The sequence below is a fragment of the Nerophis lumbriciformis genome, linkage group LG02 (assembly GCF_033978685.3).
Source record: "Nerophis lumbriciformis linkage group LG02, RoL_Nlum_v2.1, whole genome shotgun sequence".
NCBI classification, from domain to species: Eukaryota; Metazoa; Chordata; class Actinopteri; order Syngnathiformes; family Syngnathidae; genus Nerophis; species Nerophis lumbriciformis.
In genome coordinates this window covers 36,725,001-36,745,477 of record NC_084549.2, presented here as the reverse complement: position 1 = coordinate 36,745,477, position 20,477 = coordinate 36,725,001, and the positions used below count along the sequence as shown (strand labels likewise).

The following is a 20,477-nucleotide window of genomic DNA, read 5'->3' as shown; positions in this document are numbered from 1 at the left end:
AGGGGAGTTAGCTTCTTGCGACGCCCTGCTCATTGTGTGTTTGTGTGTGTGGCATGCTTAGCCATTCATTTTCCTCTACTCCTCCAATGATAATGTTACTTGGAATACAACTTTTTAAATATTATTATTTATTTAACTTTTATTTTCCGCCATTTATTTTCCGTAAGCCATACTTGCCAACCCTCCCGGATTTTCCGGGAGACTCCCGAAATTCAGCGCCTCTCCCGAAAACCTCCCGGGACAAATTTTCTCCCGAAAATCTCCCGAAATTCAGGCAGAGCTGGAAGCCACGCCCCCTCCAGCTCCATGCGGACCTGAGTGACGTGTTGACAGCCTGTTCTCACGTCCGCTTTCCCACAATGTAAACAGCCTGCCTGCCCAATCACGTTATAACTGTAGAATGATCGAGGGCGAGTTCTTATGTGTGTGTATATGTGTAAATAAATGAACACTGAAATTCAAGTATTTATTTTATTTATTTATATATATATATATATGTATGTAAGTAATAATATATATATATATATATATACATATATATATATATATATATATATATATATATATATATATAGCTAGAATTCACTGAAAGTCAAGTATTTCTTATATATATAGATCTTAACCACGCCCCCAACCACGCCCCTCGCCCCACCCCTGACCACGCCCCCCACTCCCCACCTCCCGAAATCGGAGGTCTCAAGGTTGGCAAGTATGCCGTAAGCACAATCATGTGTGCTTACGGACTGTATCCCTGCTGACTGTATTGATCTATATAGATATATAATGTAGGAACCATAAATATTAATAACAGAAAGAAACAACCCTTTTGTGCGAATGAGTGTGAATGGGGGGGGGGGGAGGTTTTTTATGTGTTTTTTATGTTGACTTAATTTAAAAAGTGAAATGAAATGAATAAAAAAAATAAAAAAAATAAAAAAATAAAAAAATTAACTTCTTGTGCAGCCCGGTACCAATCGATCCACGGACGGGTACCGGGCCGCGGCCCGGTGGTTGGGGACCACTGTCTTAGAAGACGCTTCACACTGTGGATGGATGACACTCTTAAATTGGAGCAGGTGTTCTGGTCTCCTGGAATTCATGCAACACTTGCATAGAAATATGGAAAAGTAATTGTGTCTACCTACCATCCTTTTTGAAGGAATCTTTCACGTGAGTACATTTAGTATGTAAACACTGGGACAACGCTGTGGCTGGGCTCGGAAGCTCGTCAGCCGATCAGTTCAAAAAAGACAAATATCTGATCCCAAAATCGGGATAGGGAAGTCTCTAATAATAATTTATGACTGTCTGTAAGGCTCTGCATGTATACAGGCTGAGTTGTGACTGTTGATTGGATGAGCACAAGGAAGGCAAGAAAAAGGAAGGGATGCATGCCTGTGTGGCTGAGATACAAGCAAGACGTCGACTTCTTTGGTGAGCGACCCTCACTCTAACCAGACAAAATGAAAATAACAAAAGTTTATAAGAATGGGGACAAACACCAATTCACAAACAATAGACCGGTTTCGTCACTGCCACAGTTTTCTAAAATCATTGAAAAATTATTCAACAACAGATTGCACAAATTCACAATCAAAAGTGGAACACTCACAGACAACCAATACGGATACAGAGTCAACATGTCAATATATATGCCATTAATCAAAATAACAGAGTGTGGAGGGGGGCGTGACCTGCGGGCCTGCCGTGGAGCGGGGTGTGCAAGGACCCGCCTCGAACACAGCGGCAGGTGAGTAGATTGCCCAGCTCGGCTTTGTTATCTAATCACCTGTCACCCTTATTAGGAGCAGCCGGGAGTGGCTGGCGAGCAGACGGATGAGACCGAGAGACATTGTGCTGGAAAGCAAAACCATACGGCTGTATGGAAATAAAAGACTGTTACCTCAGACTACCGGGCTCACAAGAGAATCGTTGTGTCAGGAGAACCCAAAGGAGGGCAACCTCCACACAGAAGAAATAACCAAATGCAAAAGATGGCAAACAGTGCAGCAGCAGTATTTATGGATCTAACTAAAGCATGTTTATCTTCGTATAAACATTTGTATAGTTACAAAAGACTTGAAGTTAGTATTATTTGCAGATGACACAACTGCGTTCTGTTCAGAAAAGAACACACAGGAGATAATACAAATAATAATAGAAGAAATTAGTAAATTAAAGAGATGGTTTTGTCAGGAACTCGCATGGCTGAGGTAGTTGTGACCCCAAGATGCAGGAGACAGGAGGGCGACGTGCAGGTAAGAGTCTTTTATTGTACTCAATAGAGATGCGCGGATAGGCAATTATTTCATCCGCAACCGCATCAGAAAGTCGTCAACCATCCGCCATCCACCTGAGCTAACATTTGATCAGAACCGCACCCGCCCGCACCCGCCCGTTGTTATATATCTAATATAGACGATGCAAGGCATTAGTGAGGTTATAAAGCTTTTGCCAGTTAAAGAAAGGAGACTGATCCAATGCAGCACAGACATTCGCGTGCCACGCTGTCACGGCCCAGACGCACACCAGTGCGCAATCATATGGGAGCCGCGCTGAGCGCACCTCCAAGCGCGTCTCGCTGCCGGCGACGGCCGGGTATGGGCCCGACGGTCCAGCGCCATCCATTTTCAGGGCTAGTTGATTCGGCAGGTGGGTTGTTACACACTCCTTAGCGGGTTCCAACTTCCATGGCCACCGTCCTGCTGTCTATATCAACCAGGGTGAGCCCCACCCCTTTCGTGAGCGCACTGCACGCGGAGTGACCCCTGTTACGCGCCCCCGGCAACAGGGGTGGCGGGCAGGTAAGCTGCGCGGGCGGGGCGCGCGGAGTGACCCCTGTTACGAGCCCCCGGCCACGGGGGTGGCGGGCAGGTAAGCTGCTTACCTGCTGCGCGTGACGCCGGCCGCGGCGAAGGCGGACAAGGCGGGGTGTCGGTGCGGTGGGCGCGGTGGTGACCCTGGACGTGCGTCGGGCCCTTCTCGCGGATCGCCTCAGCTACGGCTCCCGGTGGGGCCCTCTCGGGGGAAGGGACCTCGGTCCCGGACCCCGGCGAGGCTTCCCTTCTCCGCTCCGTAAAAGTGTCCATCTCTTTTTTTTTTTTTCTTCTGTTGTGGCATATGCTGCAGGTGCCTGCTCGTTTTTCGTATGTGGGTAACAACATTTAACTATGTATATATATTTCCGAATTGGTTTAACTGCCACCCGTCTGAATCTATTTAAAATCTAATTTTTTTTTATTCCAACCGCCCGACCCGACCCGCGGATAAAATCTAATTTTTTTTAATTTCATCCGCCCGTTCCGCGGATAATCCGCGGACTCCGCGGTTGTGCCCGCAAACCGCGCATCTCTAGTACTCAACACAAGAGAGGAGCAGTCATGCACACAGCAAGCAGCAAAAAGTCTGTAACCTAATCGATCCTTGAACGAGTGAGCACTCAGGGGAGACATACAGGAATTGAAACTAAAATAAGAGCGCTAACAGGAAATAAACACAAACTAAGGAAACATAACCAGATGTGAAGTGACAGATCGTCATAGGTTTGACAAAATCAGACTATCTTTGAATCTCAGTAAAACCAAAACAATGCTATTTTCTAACATTAGAAGAGAAAGTCAAACACAAATACAAATAGACAGAGTACAAATTGAAAGAATAAAGGAAATCAAATTTTTGGGTGTAATAATAGATTATATATAATAATTGGAAATCTCATACGACAATATACAACATAAGATGGCAAGAAATATTTCTACAATGAATAAAGCTAAATATGAATGGCCCTAGTGTGTGAATGTGAGTGTGAATGTTGTCTGTGTTGGCCCTGTGATGAGGTGGCGACTTGTCCAGGGTGTACCCCGCCTTCCGCCCGAATGCAGCTGAGATAGGCTCCAGCACCCCCCGCGACCCCAAAAGGGACAAGCGGTAGGAAATGGATGGATGGATGTTCTAGACCTAAACTCACTTCATATTCTATACTGCTCGCTAGTATTACCATATCTGAGTTATTGTGCAGAAATATGGGGAAATAATTACAAAATTACACTTGATTCACAAACGGTGTTACAAAAAAGATCGGTTAGAATAATACATAATGTTGGATATAGAGAACATACAAACCCTTTATTTATTGAATCATTGAAATTCAATGATTTGGTGCATTTGCAAACAGCTAAAATTTTGTACAAAGCAAACTATAACCTGCTGCCCAAGAATGTACAACAATTCTTCTCAACTAAAGAGGAGAACTATAACCTTAGAGAAGAGTCTAACTTAAAACATCTGTATGCACGTACAACAATTAAAACATTGAGTATATTAGTATGTAGAATTCAATTACAGAATGGACAAACTGATTTAACTACTTATGAGAAGAACTGACGTATTTAGAACACATTGATGTAAATTGTGTACAAATTGAGGAGAGGAAGTATGTGTTAGTAATTGCTATGAAGTGAAAAATGGGGAGGATTAGATACGCCCTACTTATTCCTACTCCTTTTTGGACATGTAAAGAAAATATGTAAAATATGTGATGTATCATATTGATACTGTATACATGTTCGAAATAAATTTCAACCTACCAAACAACCATGAATACACCCCCCCCCGACAAAAAAAAAAAAAAAAAAAGGACAAATCCTAGCAGATAATAGAGAGGTAAATTCTGCATTCTGCAATTCTGACCTTGTATGATTTTTCTCTAATGGGAAGGGGGAAAAATGGCTATTTTTATAGTGAGGGTTGCTGACCCCTGTTCTTTTAGATGGCATATGTGTATGTTGTCTGGTGATTTCTATTACATGCTGTGATATATAAGCACCGTCATAGCCCTCAATTCATTTTTCCGTCTCTTTAGTTCTTATTAACATTCAGATTTCCCAATGATGCAAAAGATTTGCTGTGAACAAATACAGCTAAAAAGTTACATTAACAGCATCTGAGTGGTTATGATAACGTTTATACACATGCTGATAAATCCTGAATATCAAAAATAGTATCTTGAAAGATCTTAGAACCCAATAAGTGCCCAATTAAACTGTTTTAGGAGACATGTTTGCATCATATTGTCATATTTGTGATATGCTCTGATGTATTATCCAGCATTAAGTTCCTCAATTAAGTTTTATGGGATTTTTACTTTTGCAGGAACATTTTGGAAGTAAATTCTACATATTTTGAAACTTTTTGTCTTTGGCTGAAAGTATTGTGCTGTCAACAGAATAGGAGGGTGACAAGAAAATGCTGACTTATTTACCTATACAATCTAGTATATGCACAAAAATAAGTAACAAATCCACAAAGCTCACATATCCAATGTTTCTTTTTTTTTAGAGTGCTACAACTCTGTCAAACATGCTTGGCTGTGATGAAAGTATTAGACCTAAAAAGGCTTCAATCCAGCATAACCATGATAAGAATGCACCTACTTGTTGCAGAAAAAGGGTTGTCCTTACAGGGATGCTGTGTCCAGCTCAACGTCCGTCTGAAAGTCTCCTGAGACGTCTGGCTAAGCTGTTGGGATCTGAGCAGCACGTCCCAACTTTGACCGTGACCCTCACTATGTAGGGGGTCTGTTTGTTTCTGATAACAGGTGTGCCCAAATGGACCTGTCACCACATGCCACCTGGGAATGTGGCACCCACTCTGCAGAATCTGTGCAGACCGCAAGATCACACCCTCCTCCTCTTCCCATGTAGGGCGTTTGCTACCAGACTACTGTACGTACCTCAGTCAGCATGATAAACCTCCACACCTACTACTCAGTGGCCTAGTGGTTAGAGTGTCCGCCCTGAGATCGGTAGGTTGTGAGTTCAAACCCGGCCGAGTCATACCAAAGACTATAAAAATGGGACCCATTACCTCTCTGCATCAAGGGTTGGAATTGGGGGTTAAATCACCAAAAATGACCACTGCTCCCCTCACCTCCCAGGGGGTGATCAAGGGGATGGGTCAAATGCAGAGGACACATTTCACCACACCTAGTGTGTGTGTGACAATCTTTGGTACTTTAACTTTAACTTAACTTTAACATTGCTTGTCTGTTAATTAGTACGTATGTTTGGTATGTCGACAACATTGGAAGGATTTTTTTATCAGATTTGAAAAACAATTGATTTTATAATTGACTTTGATCACAATCACTCAGAAATAAAGTAAGCATTTATCAACATTGAGTAATACTTTTGATAATATGATATAAATTAGAGCAGCACGGTGATAGAGGGGTTAGTGCATGTGCCTCACAATACGAAGGTCCTGGGTTCGATCCTGCTCTCGGGATCTTTCTGTGTGGAGTTTGCATGTTCTCCCCGTGACTGTGTGGGTTCCCTCCGGGTACTCCGGCTTCCTCCCACCTCCAAAGACATGCACCTGGGGATAGGTTGATTGGCAACACTAAATTGGCCCTAGTGTGTGAATGTGAGTGTGAATGTTGTCTGTCTATCTGTGTTGGCCCTGCGATGAGGTGGCGACTTGTCCAGGGTGTACCCCGCCTTCCGCCCGATTGTAGCTGAGATAGGCTACAGCGCCCCCCGCAACCCCAAAGGGAATAAGCGGTAGAAAATGGATGATATAAATTACAGAATTCTTCCAATGTTCCCTGCCTTAATAGTACTACTACTTTCTTCTTTTCACAACTGTCATTCAAAGAACCACACATTACTGCTTCTTAATGACCGTTGACTTAATCATTGTCTTAGTCCTATTTCCAAATACTCATAGTTTTTAATATGTAAATAAAGTGGTACCTTTGTTTTTGTTCCACCCACTTTTCATAAATGTTTTGCACGTAACAAACCAGTCCGTGAAATCGAGTGCCGAAACAAAGAATCCCACAAATTGCTGAATCAGACTGTGTGCTTTCTTATTGAGTACAATTGCAAAATAATAAAGGACATTGCAAGTGCCAGCATTTTGATAAAGAAAGTGAGTAATATTATTGAATTCAAGGAAGTACTCAGGAGAAAAATACGAATGTTGACATTTCCTCCTCTCGTACCTCCCCCCCTGGTATCTTTTCGAACAAGAGTCTTCAATAAAGGTGAAAGTGATTGTAAATATTTATTTATCCATGACATACATTATAAAATATAATACTATAATCATTTTATATAAAATGTTTTTTGTGATAATACTTTCGGGTATTGTGAACAGATCAATTGGATGTAATTTGTTTCTTATGGAAAACATTTTTGTTTTTTCAAACAATTTTTTAAACTTTTGGAACGTAAAATGGGGTGTTCCGATACGACTTTTTAACTTCTGATACAATACTCATAATGGAGTCTTGAGTATTGGCTGATTAGCACACATTATTGTCCATACGTTTATTATTTTGTAGTGTGTAAAGGATTGGTCAAGTGAAATTACTCAAACAGAGAACAATGGTAGGTATGAAAAACAGTAACCTAATTATTACTGGAATGAACACATGCTGTCTTTGAATTGAAGTGGAGTGGTAACAGTTTTTGTCGACACCTTGTGGTCACAATAATTCATTAAGTTACTGTAAGCTCATGACACAGTAAGTTGAATGATGCAGAGTAGGGCTGGGCCGGTTAAAAAAATATCAATATATAGACACACACATATATATATATATATATATATATATATATATATATATATATATATATATATATATATATATATATATAAAATGCATTCGATAATACATTCGATATATATTGATATTTTTGGTCAGAAAAAACAAGAAATCATGAAGCAAGACTTGTTGCATGAAGTCACTAGCACTCTGGTAACCCAGCTACTGACAATGGGAGTGACACGCTATCAGCCATTCAGGTAAAAGTATCAACTACCAAGTTTGGCTGCGCCATCTTTCTGTCTCACTGTGGATTCACTGCATGGAGTGAGAAGGGAAAGTGTGATATCTTGATATGTCAACTCAATAACAAAAACTTGTCTTTAGTTTTGTTGGTTTAAATGCACGCGGTGACACTTCCAATGTGAAGTGAAGTTAATTATATTTATATAGCGCTTTTCTCTAGTGACTCAAAGCGCTTTACATAGTGAAACCCATAATCTAAGTTACATTTAAACCAGTGTGGGTGGCACTTGGAGCAGGTGGGTAAAGTATGTTGCCCAGGGACACAATGGCAGTGACTCGGATGGCGGATGCGGGGATCGAACCTGGAGCCCTCAAGTTGCTGGCCCGGTCAACAACCAACCGAGCCATGCACCCCCCGTCGGTTTAAAGAGTAGCTTCCAGAAATACTCTGTGTAGTGTTCAATACTACTGCTATCTAGTGTCTCAAATCTGCAGCTATATTCAAATGTACTGCAATTATTTTACCAACTGGCTAGCAGACACCTTCTCCACTGATAAATAGCCCCTTTTGTAAGATGGAAATTGAATTACTGTATTTGTTGGCAGGCTTGAATAAATCCTTAAAAATATCAATAATTATCGATATGAATCAATAAAAAAACCTATATCGTGATAAGGTTTTTTGCCATATCGCCTAGGGATGTCCCGATCCAGGTTTTTGCACTTCCGATCCGATACCGATATTGTTTTTGCACTTCCGATCCGATACCGATACTGACCGATACCGATACTGACCGATAATGGCCTATCCGAGCATGTATTAAAGTTTAAAGTTATTTAGCCTACTTAGTTGTCAGAATCATGTTGAAAAGGGTTTTAGTACTCTTGATATCAACTAGCCAGCTGAATTAGGGGAGTTTGAATAATACACAATGGTTGGTAACAAGAAACTGACCTGTTTATTCAAGGATAAACACAAAATAGACAAAATTATACATGACAAACAGAAATAGCATAATTGAAACTAGGGCTGGGCGATATGGCCTTTTTTTAATATTGCGATATTTTAAGGCCATATTGCGATACACAATATACATCTCGATATTTTGCCTTAGCCTTGAATGAACACTTGATGCATATAATCACATCAGTATGATGATTCTATGTGTTTTAAATGATTGATTGAGACTTTTATTAGTAGGTTGCACAGTGAAGTACATATTCCGTACAATTGACCACTAAATGGTAACACCCCAATACATTTTTCAACTTGTTTAAGTTGATTCATGATACAGATATATACTATCAGATATATACTATCATCATAATACAGTAATCACACAAGATAATCACATTGAATTATTTACATTATTTATAATCCAGGGTGTGGAGGGGGGGGCGCCGGATGTAAGTGTCAAAAAGACAACTAAAAGAGTTTGATATGAGAATAAATCTAAAGTTAAAATATAGGGTAGAAATGCACCCATTTGCAGGAAATGTAGTCTTGATTTTCAAAATTTTCTTTCAAGGCTTGCATGTCTACATTAAAACATTCTTCTTCATACTGCATTAATATATGCTACTTTTAAACTTTCATGCAGAGAGGGAAATCACAACTAAAAAAAAATCACTATTTTTTTCATACGGTGTTGATCTGGAAATGTTTGCCTCGGCGATGGTGTGGACGTGTGGCACCGAATGGAGATAAGCGTCTCGACAGACCTTACAATATTTGAACAATGATGACGAAAACTGTTTTCTCTGTCGTGTCCGTGTGTCGAAAATTGTTATGCGCTTATTTTTTTATTTGATTTTGTGCGTGGCATAGATTTGCCGTGCGCATAGGACGCTTGAGCAGGCGCGCACCTTAGCGGCTGCGCTAGCATCACAGCTAACGTTAGCCATGCTGCTACCTCTCTGCTTGGGGAGGACGTATACGTATGTGACGTATGACCTGACAGTATGTGACGTGTGTAAGAAGGTGCACTCGCTGTCTGTGAGAGGGAGACACAGGAAAGAGTGAGAAGAGCCTGTCGTGTAATGCCAGCAGCTAAAAGCAACTGCGTTAGAATCCACAGACGTGTGGATGTGTTGAAGGTGTGCTGGAAAATGCGGAATGGAACTTAGGGAACAGCAGAAAAGTGGAATGTATTATTTAAATCGGTGCGTTGGAAAACACGGACCGGGTTTTTTTTAAACTGGATCTGGATCGGCATTTTCCCATGCCTTGCCGATACGCATTTTTTTGCTAATATCGGCGGCCGATCCAATCCAAATATAGGATCGGGACATCCCTAATATCGCCCAGCCCTAATGTGGACACATTTGTTATTGGATACTTTCTAATACATTTCTGCCTTGGAGACTTTGTACCTGTACATAATAAGCAACTGTAAATATTTGACACTTTCTTATATTGACAAATGTTGTGTTTTGGACGGCAATATTGTTTAACCAAGGTCACTTATTATGTTATGTGCTTAGCTGCTGTGTACAGTAGCTGGAAGCTCCTAGTAGCCTACAGTATAGCCTTCCATGTTTACCTTTTGTAAATGACTTCAGTAAAGTACAAAAAAAGACCAACTATGTGTGCTTACTGTCAGCTGTCAGCTTTGCACAAATAAATGTGCTGCAGGAATGCTTGCATCGGAGTTTTACAGGCAAGCGGATATCATCTGATACTTGTTTTTTGCTGATATTGGACAGGAACAGCTCTACTATGAATGATACATACTGTGATTTAAACATTATGAGAATAAAATCATACTTTTAAAACAAAAATTATATTAGTTTTTGCAAGTATCAAGCAGTAATGTAATGAACATTTCAGCATAAACAGTCTTTAAATAACTTGCAAAGGTGAGCAAGAAAACCTGTTGCCTACAGTCAATCATGGTGTCATGCACCAATCCTCTGGCCCTGGGTCATAATCCACTTATTCACTTTTGTGAGCTATTCTGTACTAACTGTGTTAAAATATGGATTATGGGAACACTTTAGTATGAATGTGTCAATGTTTCGGTAAATCAACACTATTATCAATAGCAACACTTTAATGTGATTGTGCAAATGTGTGTGTTTGTTACTAATTACACACATGTTGGGTTTGTTTGATTGTCTAACCAGATAACATCCATCCACCCATTTACTACCGCTTGTCCCTCTCGGGGTCGCGGTGGGGCTGGAGCCTATACCAGCTGCACTCATGCGGAAGGCAGAGTGAACCATGGATAAGTCGAACCAGATAACAAATATTCAACATATAAAACAAACAGATAAAGATTTGTGCCTGCCTCAGACTTTGTTTTGCGTGGGCAGTTTAGACATCCAATCGGTACAATTGTGACATTTTCCCCCCAAAATAAACAACCATCATTCTCAAAATGTATTTTTTTATTTCTTTACTTCAGGAGTGTCAAACTCATTTTAGTTCAGGGGCAACATTAAGGAAACACTTTTACCAAGTGGGCCGGACTGGTAAAATCATGGCATGATAACTTAAAAATAAAGACATCTTTTAATTGTTTTCTTTGTTTAAAAATAGACCAATCACATTATAAAAATGTACTAATCATAATGTAATTTTTTTTACGCTTACATGTTGCGGTTAATAGTATTTTATCTTCCATCCATCCATTCATATTCTATCGCCTGTCCCTTTTGGGAATACAAGGGGGCTGGAGCGTATGTATCCCAGCTCCAGCACCATGGACAAGTCACCACCTCATCGCAGGGCCAACACAGATAGACAGACAACATTCACACTCACATTCACACACTAGGGCCAATTTAGTGTTGCCAATCAACCTATCCCCATGTGCATGTCTTTGACACCCCTGGTTTATAATGTTGCCCTTATACTTCTTCTTCGTACGATAAACTCTGAGGTGCTCTAAACATCCTGTGAGGAACTATAATAAACCACTTTTTAAAATAAAAAACACTTTTTCAAAAAACCAAGTTGGAGACATGTATGCATGCCATCTGTGGATTAATACAGAATGTAACGTGGCTGACAGGAGCAAATAGGCTTCAAACACAGAAACGATACAAAACCAAAAAACAAACCAACACCATAAAACAACTGATTCTGGAAAATTCTGCAAATAAACTCCTAAAACAACTCCGATTAGAAAAATGCTGCAATGTCACAGAACAGCTAGGCTACCAGGAGTGCCAGAGCTTCTTAAAAAATCTTCAAAACTGCACTTTTTAGAGTTTTTCCCAGCATTCACAATCCCTGTGTGGGACAAGAACACACGTCTTTCCCTATTCTGTACGTTCTACATTAAACAGTAAAAAACTTTTAGTACGAGGCAGCTAACAATGCAGGTAATTGGGATCTAAAAAACATTTAAAACTGCCAACGACATTCCATTCAAATGCAGTTACCTGCATATTATCCAAGCTATAGACTGTATCCCTGCAGACTGTATTGATCTATATTGATATATAATGTATATATTGTGTTTTTTATGTTGATTTAATAAATAAAAAAATAATAATAATATTTTTTTTAAATTATTTTTCTTATTTTTTTATTTCTTGTGCGGCCCGGTAGTTGGGGACCACTGTTCTATGGCACGGGTCGGCAACCCAAAATGTTGAAAGAGCCATATTCGACCAAAAATACAAAAAAGTAATTAAAATTAAAAGACTTATATAGGTGTTATAATGATGGCAATACATGATGTAAGTGGCTTAATTTGCTATATAAGCCTACTATCAAAATGATAGAAGAAATGTTGAAATGTAATATTTATTCTACACATTTTTACAGCATTGGAAAACATTAGTAAAACTTCTCAAAGGGTAAGATAACTCCTGGAAATGATTGGCTTAGAATGGCCAAAGGTATAGATGTGTGTGTCCAAGTTAAAGGAAACGGCAGGCTGTCTTCTTATAATGGATTTATTACAATCTTTGCAAGCTGGTTAATGTTTGCTGTGGTCTGGAACAACATGGCACACTAACAACTATCAGAAATGTAGCCAATATTACATAGAGATAATGTGTCATGAAACATGGAAAAATAAACTAAATACACAGAGGAAAATTAAATTAGCTCAAATATACCCTCAAACGAGGCATAATGATGCAATATGTACATACAGCTAGCCTAAATAGCATGTTAGCATCGATTAGTTTGCAGTCATGCAGTGACCAAATATGCCTGATTAGCACTCCATAACAAGTAAAAAATATCAACAAAGCTCACCTCTGTGCATTCACGCACAGTATAAAACATTTGGTGGACAAAATGAGACAAAGAAGGAGTAGCATAAGACACGTCTTTCTGTGGCAGCGTCGGAGAAAGTTGTACATGTAAACAAACTGTTGAGTTATAGTCCACACAACGGTGAGTTCAAGGGCCGCTGTAATTAGTAGGACAAAACGGCGCTGGCCAAATACTCTCATCAGTTAAGCATACACACAAACATTTTAAACAGTGGGCTTTCTATCAATTAGGAAGGTTTGTGTCGTGTTTGTCCTCCTACAGCATACATGCCACGAATTCCCGAATTTCAGTGCCTCTCCCGAAAATCTCCCGGGACAACCATTCTCTCGAATTTCTCCCGATTTCCGATGTCCGTGCGGACCTGAGTGAGGACAGCCTGTCGTCACGTCTGCTTGGCCAATCAAAAAGTAACCACAGAACACATAGTGTTCTGTGGTTACTTTTTGGTTGGCCAACGGTTTACGTTGTATTGCGCACCCTGACGGCAAGTGTGGGAGTCGGTTCTGAAGTATGAAGTAAAGGAGACGTAACTTCATCACCTCGCCTGGTTATTGACTCCAACCCAGAATATTACACTGCCCATACCTATGCTCCTTCAAAGGCTGTGCTACTGGCTGCAAAGCATTGCACTTTCAAATACAACAATGAGTAGAGAGTGTTATGTGTGTATATGTGTAAATAAATGAACACTGAAATTCAAGTATTTATTTTATTTATATGTATATATATATATATATATATAATAAAATACATATATATATATATATATATACAGCTAGAATTCACTGAAAGTCAAGTATTTATTGTATTTATATATATATATGTATATATATATACAGTATATATATATAAGAAATACTTGAATTTCAGTGAATACTTGAATTTCAGTGAATTCCCCCCCTCCCTCAAGGTTGGCAAGTATGTCCTACAGAAACCATATTACAACAAAAACTATATTCTTCACCCCATTTTTTTTCCATTTCCATACATTTTTGAAAATGGCTGACCCCCGTTCTATGGCTTCCTCGCGGATGATGAGCAAATGTGTCTGCAACATTCAATTTACTGCATCATGAACCTAATGCATCATTGTGACCACAAGGTGTCGCCAAAAAACTAATTACCACGCCACTTTAACTTATTGACAGTGCAAGTCAATTCCAGATGGTTATTGAAAAACAGGTTAATATTTTTCATAAATACTTCTCTGAGTCATTGCACTTGATCAAACCTTTATACAACAACATAATAAAAGTATGTACAAATCTTGCTGATATTGTATCAGATTAATATCATAACACAGGGCTCCAATATCAGTATTGGAATTGAAAACGTCGTAGAGGGACACCCTCACTGTTAATTGAGCCACGATAAAAAATAAAAACTCCCTCACGTGCAACATGAGGAAGCCACCGGTCAATCACGATCCGGGACTGTGCAATCAGCGATTACACGCCAACTGGACAATATTTACCATATTTATTTACATATTTAATCCACAATAAAAGTCTGCACAGCATAGGAGGTAGGAAATACTGACTCCCACCCCCTCAGCACACTAGGAACCAGCATTACTCCTCTCTAGTCAGTTTACTAGTCACTTTATTCTTTTTATTGTCTCGTTTTTTTTACATTGCCTCTTAGAGTGGTCTTAGGCCATATTGTATATTGCATATTGTGTATATTGTGTTGTTTCTGTATATTGTGTGGTTTCTTCTTTTTTTTAAATGCAAAGCACCTCAGGGAAGCAACCTAAATTTCGTTGGACCTGTACCTATACATGCACAATGACAAATAAAGATCATTCATTCATTCATAACACAAAAATGTCCTCACACACTCATCTGAGAAAAGGATGTTATGTAACGCACTTTGACTACTGCTTTGTCAACCAATGTCAGGGAGGTGAGACGCACCCCAGCAGCGTGCGTGGATCCCACCAAGCAGCTCCAAACATGGCTCGAAAAGGCAGCACCGGAGCAAGCGGCTTATCCCCATAATTGAGAACCCCCTCCTACCCCCGGCTCTCTTCCATAAACATCTTCCACCCTGGACAGCAGCCGGGGATTCTACACATTCCTCCGCCGAGCTATTTGAGGTTATTTTCAAACAAGTGCAGCATAAAAGGAAATGAATGTAAGTCACACACTGCAGTCATTATGGCTTTCACAGAAGGATTACGCATCCATGTTGATAATGGAGGGAGATTAAAATGTGTCTGGACACCACTTCAATGGCTTGACATTCTTTTCAAATCTCACTAAATGAAATATCGCAGCCTGCTTGAGCAGCAAAAGGATGATTTCAGGACTGTTTATGTCAAATATGTCCTTGCGTTCGCGTTCGTGCATCACCTTAGCCAAGGACAGAAGTGCATGTGTGCTTGGACAGCCAAAGACTATGTTTCATGGCAAGTTTTGGGACGCGATAATGGCCAGATTTCAGGGATAGAAAACGCTGTGAAGGTTCTGCTACAGTTGGCGGCATTGAACAAAACGTCTGTTTCCAAAGCCAGGCTTTTAACAAGCTTGCCAGGCTTTTAGAGACAGTGTAATAAGAATGTCAGTGGGCTGACAGTAACCAGGGCGATCTTATTTTCAGCAAGACCTTCAGGCTGCCCTTTGAGAGCAACGCAGCGTGGATCTTAGGCCCAGAGCCAGCATATAGAGAGAAGTGAAAATTCAAGACTATTACCATTAAATGTTATTTAAAAAAAGGATACTAATCTATTATTTGTGCATCTTCTCAAGTGTACTTGGAGGCATCCTCTCACAGTCCTGATAAACCATGTTAGGGTCAATTAAGTGTGAATGTGAACAGTCTCCATGTGTCAGTGTGTTGATTGACAGGTGATCAGCCCACTCCAGTTTAGGGATGGGCACTGAAACCCGGGTCCATAATGGCACGAGTGCCAACAAAAACAGTGCCTTAATTTGGTGCTGAATGAATGCAGTCTCAGCCAACAGCCACAAATGCCTAGTGGTGATAAGGGTTGTACAGTATACCGGTACTGGTATAGTATCGCGGTACTAATGAATCAAAAACGGTACTATACTCTGTCTGAAAAGTACCGGTCCCCGGGCATGACGGCGCGTCGTCACGTCATGACATTGCTGGTTTTGCGAGCAGAAGATCATGTTCGACAGCGCAAAATCACAGAGTTTTTACAAACATACATATTGTGTGGACAGAAAAGGGAGAACGGACACATTTTAGTCTAAAAACTAAAGATAAAGGTGAAGTTATAACACTGAAACGCCCTCAGGAAAAGGTGCTTTAAGACTAGCTAGCTAGTGGCGATCGTCCATTCGCAGTCGGCAGTGTTTTAGCCTCCATGGCGACGAATAAAGTAAGTTTCTTACAAGTATCATCGCTGCAGGACGATGAATAGCTAAACATGCTTCACTACACACCTTAGGAGGATATAATCGCTAACAGCAAGCTAGCAACCTGAATGTAAACAAATGCCATGGATGGATCTATATCTAACATCCACTGTAATGATACCAAGTAAAATAGCGTATGAATATGACCAATGCATGATCCTGTAACTACTTGGTATCAGATCGATACCTAAATTTGTGGTATCATCCAAAACTAATGTAAAGTATCAAACAACAGAAGAATAAGTGATTATTGCATTTTAACAGAAGTGTAGATAGAACATGCTAAAACAGAAAGTATGGATGGAATGGAAGAATGGATTGATAATCCATTTTTACAGCTTGTCCCTCATAATTTTGACAAAATAGAATGATAAATGACACAATATGTTACTGCATATGTCAGCAGACAAATTAGGAGTGTTTCTTTGTTTACTTACTACTAAAAGACAAGATGTCTAGTATGTTCACAATTTTATTTAAGGACAAACTTGCAATAAGACACATATGTTTAATGTACCCTAAAATTTCTTATTAAAATAAAGCCAATATTGCAGGTTTTTTTAGAAAAGTACCGAAAAGTATCGAAATACATTTTGGTACCGGTACTAAAATATTGGTATCGGGACAACACTAGTGGTGACATTGTGCAAGTAACGGCCATTGAGCAATGTGGTGTCGATGTTTACCATGAATTGATTTACGTGGACCCCGACTTAAACAAGTTGAAAAACTTATTCGGGTGTTACCATTTAGTGGTCAATTGTACGGAATATGTACTGAACTGTGCAATCTACTAATAAAAGTTTCAATCAAAGACTCCTGACAGAAGAACCGTATTCTTATATCTATAAGGCGCACTTAAAATCTTTTCATTTTCTCAAAAATCAACAGTACGTCCTATAACCCGGTGTGCCTAATGTACGGATTAATTCTGGTTGTGCTTACTGACCTTAAAGCAATTTTATTTGGTATATGGTGTAATGATAAGTGTGATCAGTAGATGGCAGTGACTTACAAGAGATATGTGTGTACTGCAGTTTGACACCTGTTCAATAAATGATGCTAGCAAGTACCGGTAAGCAAGCAAGCCTAAAACATTGATGTTTCATTGAGAATATAGAATATCCATCAATCCATTTTCTACCGCTTGTCCCTTTCGGGGTCGCGGGGGGGGGTGCTGGAGCCTATATCACACACAAAAATCTGTCAAAATGTTTCAGTACGACTTTGGTAAGCTACGAAGCCGCACTGATTGATGGAACGCGGAGCATTACGACTACCGTTGTCAGATGTACTGTGCTTCAACATACGAGTAATTATTATGGTGTGTGTATAAGGACCCTAAAACGGCGCCTATTAGGAGACATACTATCTGGTGTTTTGTTTTGCAATATTATGCAAAACCAACTTTTCACACCTATTGCCTGCTGTTGTGTACTTGGGATCTGCATAAGTCTTGAAAATGTGCACACGTCCGCTATTGTAGTCCCCGCTGTAGGCAATAAGCTTCTTCTATTTCTCTATTCTCTTGTTGTGGGGCATTCATCCTCCGATGTGGCCATTTCTGATATAAAGTAGCAGACAGTTCGAACTTACATCTGTCAGTAGACTCGCTATGGAAGAGCTAAAAATCTACCTAACTACTAACTACATGACGGTAAAAAGACGCGCTCGAAGTGGAGGCATGTAATTAGGACCGCCCACAAAACACAGTATCCAGAAGAGATGGTCAGAAAGTGGCTTGAAGATGGTCTGTAAAACACAATCTATGCAACATTTTGGCCAAATAATCACCATTACATGTTATCACAAAACAAATCATAATATGACCTCTTTAATGCACATACATTCACACTGCAGGGTCGGTCGGATATCCAATTCAGATTTTTTTGTAAAATCCAAATTTTTTAGTGGCTGTTCTCATTGAAAAAAAAAATTGTGATTTGAATGCAATCTGACCCACATTTGGACATGACTTCATAACATCGCATGCACTGCATTGTTTACAGAAGTAAACATGGCTTCCGTTCTAGGCGGTCTCGGTACTGGCGCATTTGTGGCAATTTCAAGGATTATGTGCAACCAAAGTCAACATTTTCTGAACCAAATTACTGCGAATAGAATATTGAGAAGGGGACAAGTATTTTGGCGATGACATTTTTACGGAATATTTTGCTTTGATGTCAGCTTGAAAAACGTGTCTGTGGGCGAGCAGTCGGAGACAGGAGTGGTGGAACTTTCACGTGAGTTCCTGAAAGATATTATTTTTACCTGTTTTCTGCTCTGTTGTCAATACTGTATTTATTTTGTAACCGTCCATATTGGAAAATAATTATGACACTTATCGCTTTATGATTGCGTTCTGGACGAATTAATGCAACCTGAGTGCGGGAGCATTCACATTGAAGACGCATCGCATATATATCCGATTTATTTCCATATACGAAAGAGGCCTGGGTCGGATATGACAACAATTTGGAATTGCACTGTTCACACTGACATGAAAAAATCCGATCAGAATTGACCTGCAGTGTGAACAAGGCCATAATCCAATGCACCTTTTGCATGAAAACAGACCTGAATAGACCCGCTCATCGGCAGTGCGCTTTACAATCGCATATATATCCGGTGCACCCTATGGTCCGAAAAATACGGTACACACGCTCTTTTTAAACATCATAACTGACCTCAACACGCCAACAGCAGCCCTCATAACACAGCTTTTTTTTGTGTGTGTGTGCCCGTGACGTCACTTGCATGCGCAGTTCGATAAAGTGAAAACAAAGGAAGTTGACCGGCTTCCGTAAATGAACAAGGAGGTCGCTACTTTTACTACAAAATAAAAAAAGTCACCACACCTTAATATTAGCGTATTTATTACGTGACGCGGCCACCGCTGCTGCTCACTGCTCCCCTCACGCCAGGTAACACCTAACGTTAGCGTAACGTTACTGTATGGTTCTCGTTTGGTTTTGCAAGATGAGAACATTCTAAGAACATTCTCAGAACATATCAAAACCTATCTGACACACAAAATATTTGCCTGCAATGGAAACAGCGACCGTTAGGCTTTTCGAAATGTTTTTTTTCACAAATTTACTTTATATACATTATGTAGTAACGTTTCCCTAACGTTCCGCGAACGTGTTGTGTTTTTCGAACAATCTGACGTCAGCTGAGCTGAGTCAAGGCTGCACGCATGCGCGTAGAAGCTTCCGTGAGACAAAGACGAAGCTCGACAACGCTGCAAATTCCAGAATCCCGATAATCAGGCAATACGGTGCGTCATCCATTGATCACATGTAAGTAGATAGAAAGAGTGAAATATGAACCACGTTTTTGTGTAACAATTTCTACCCTACATGATTAATTTCAGACCATTTTACGGTTTTAGCGTTGTGCTCAACTGCCGCGTGGCACCATATAAACTAGCATGCATTTCTCGTGCATATTGGCTGTTATATAGTTTCCAAATACCAACGAATGACTTCTGAAGAAGGGTGGATCTATCTGTAGCCTAGTTAAACAATAATTTGCCCCATCAGTGTCATATTTTGAGGTCCATATGGCACGAATGTTGCCTGAATGTTCCGTTAAACATTATCACAATTTCAGAAGGGTTAAAACCATTAAAAATCAGTTCCCAGTGGCTTATTTTATTTTTCGAAGTTTTTTTCAAAATTTTACCCATTACGCAATATCCCTAAAAAAATGTTATATACACCCGTCCATTTTCCTGTGACGTCACAATACAAACAAACATGGCGGATAGAACAGCAAGATATAGCGACATTAGCTCTGATTCAGTCTCGGATTTCAGGGGTTTACGCGATTCAACAGATTACGCATGTATTGAAACTGATGGTTGTAGTGTGGAGGCAGGTAGCGAAAGCGAAATTGAAGAAGAAACTGAAGCTATTGAGCATTGCCAACCTTGAGACCTCCGATTTCGGGAGGTGGCGGGTGGGGCGGGGCGTGGTTAAGAGGGGAGGAGTATATTGACAGCTAGAATTCACCAAGTCAAGTATTTCATACATATTATATATATATATATATA

The 20,477-nt window shown here is 40.0% G+C and overlaps 1 protein-coding gene across 4 annotated transcripts in view; it reads right to left on the bottom strand.

The window, feature by feature from the left end:
- The window catches only part of LOC133607387 (sorbin and SH3 domain-containing protein 1), a 129,393-nt gene that overhangs the window by 81,661 nt on the left and 27,255 nt on the right, over nt 1-20,477 (bottom strand). The gene's annotated exons all lie outside the window — the stretch shown is intronic.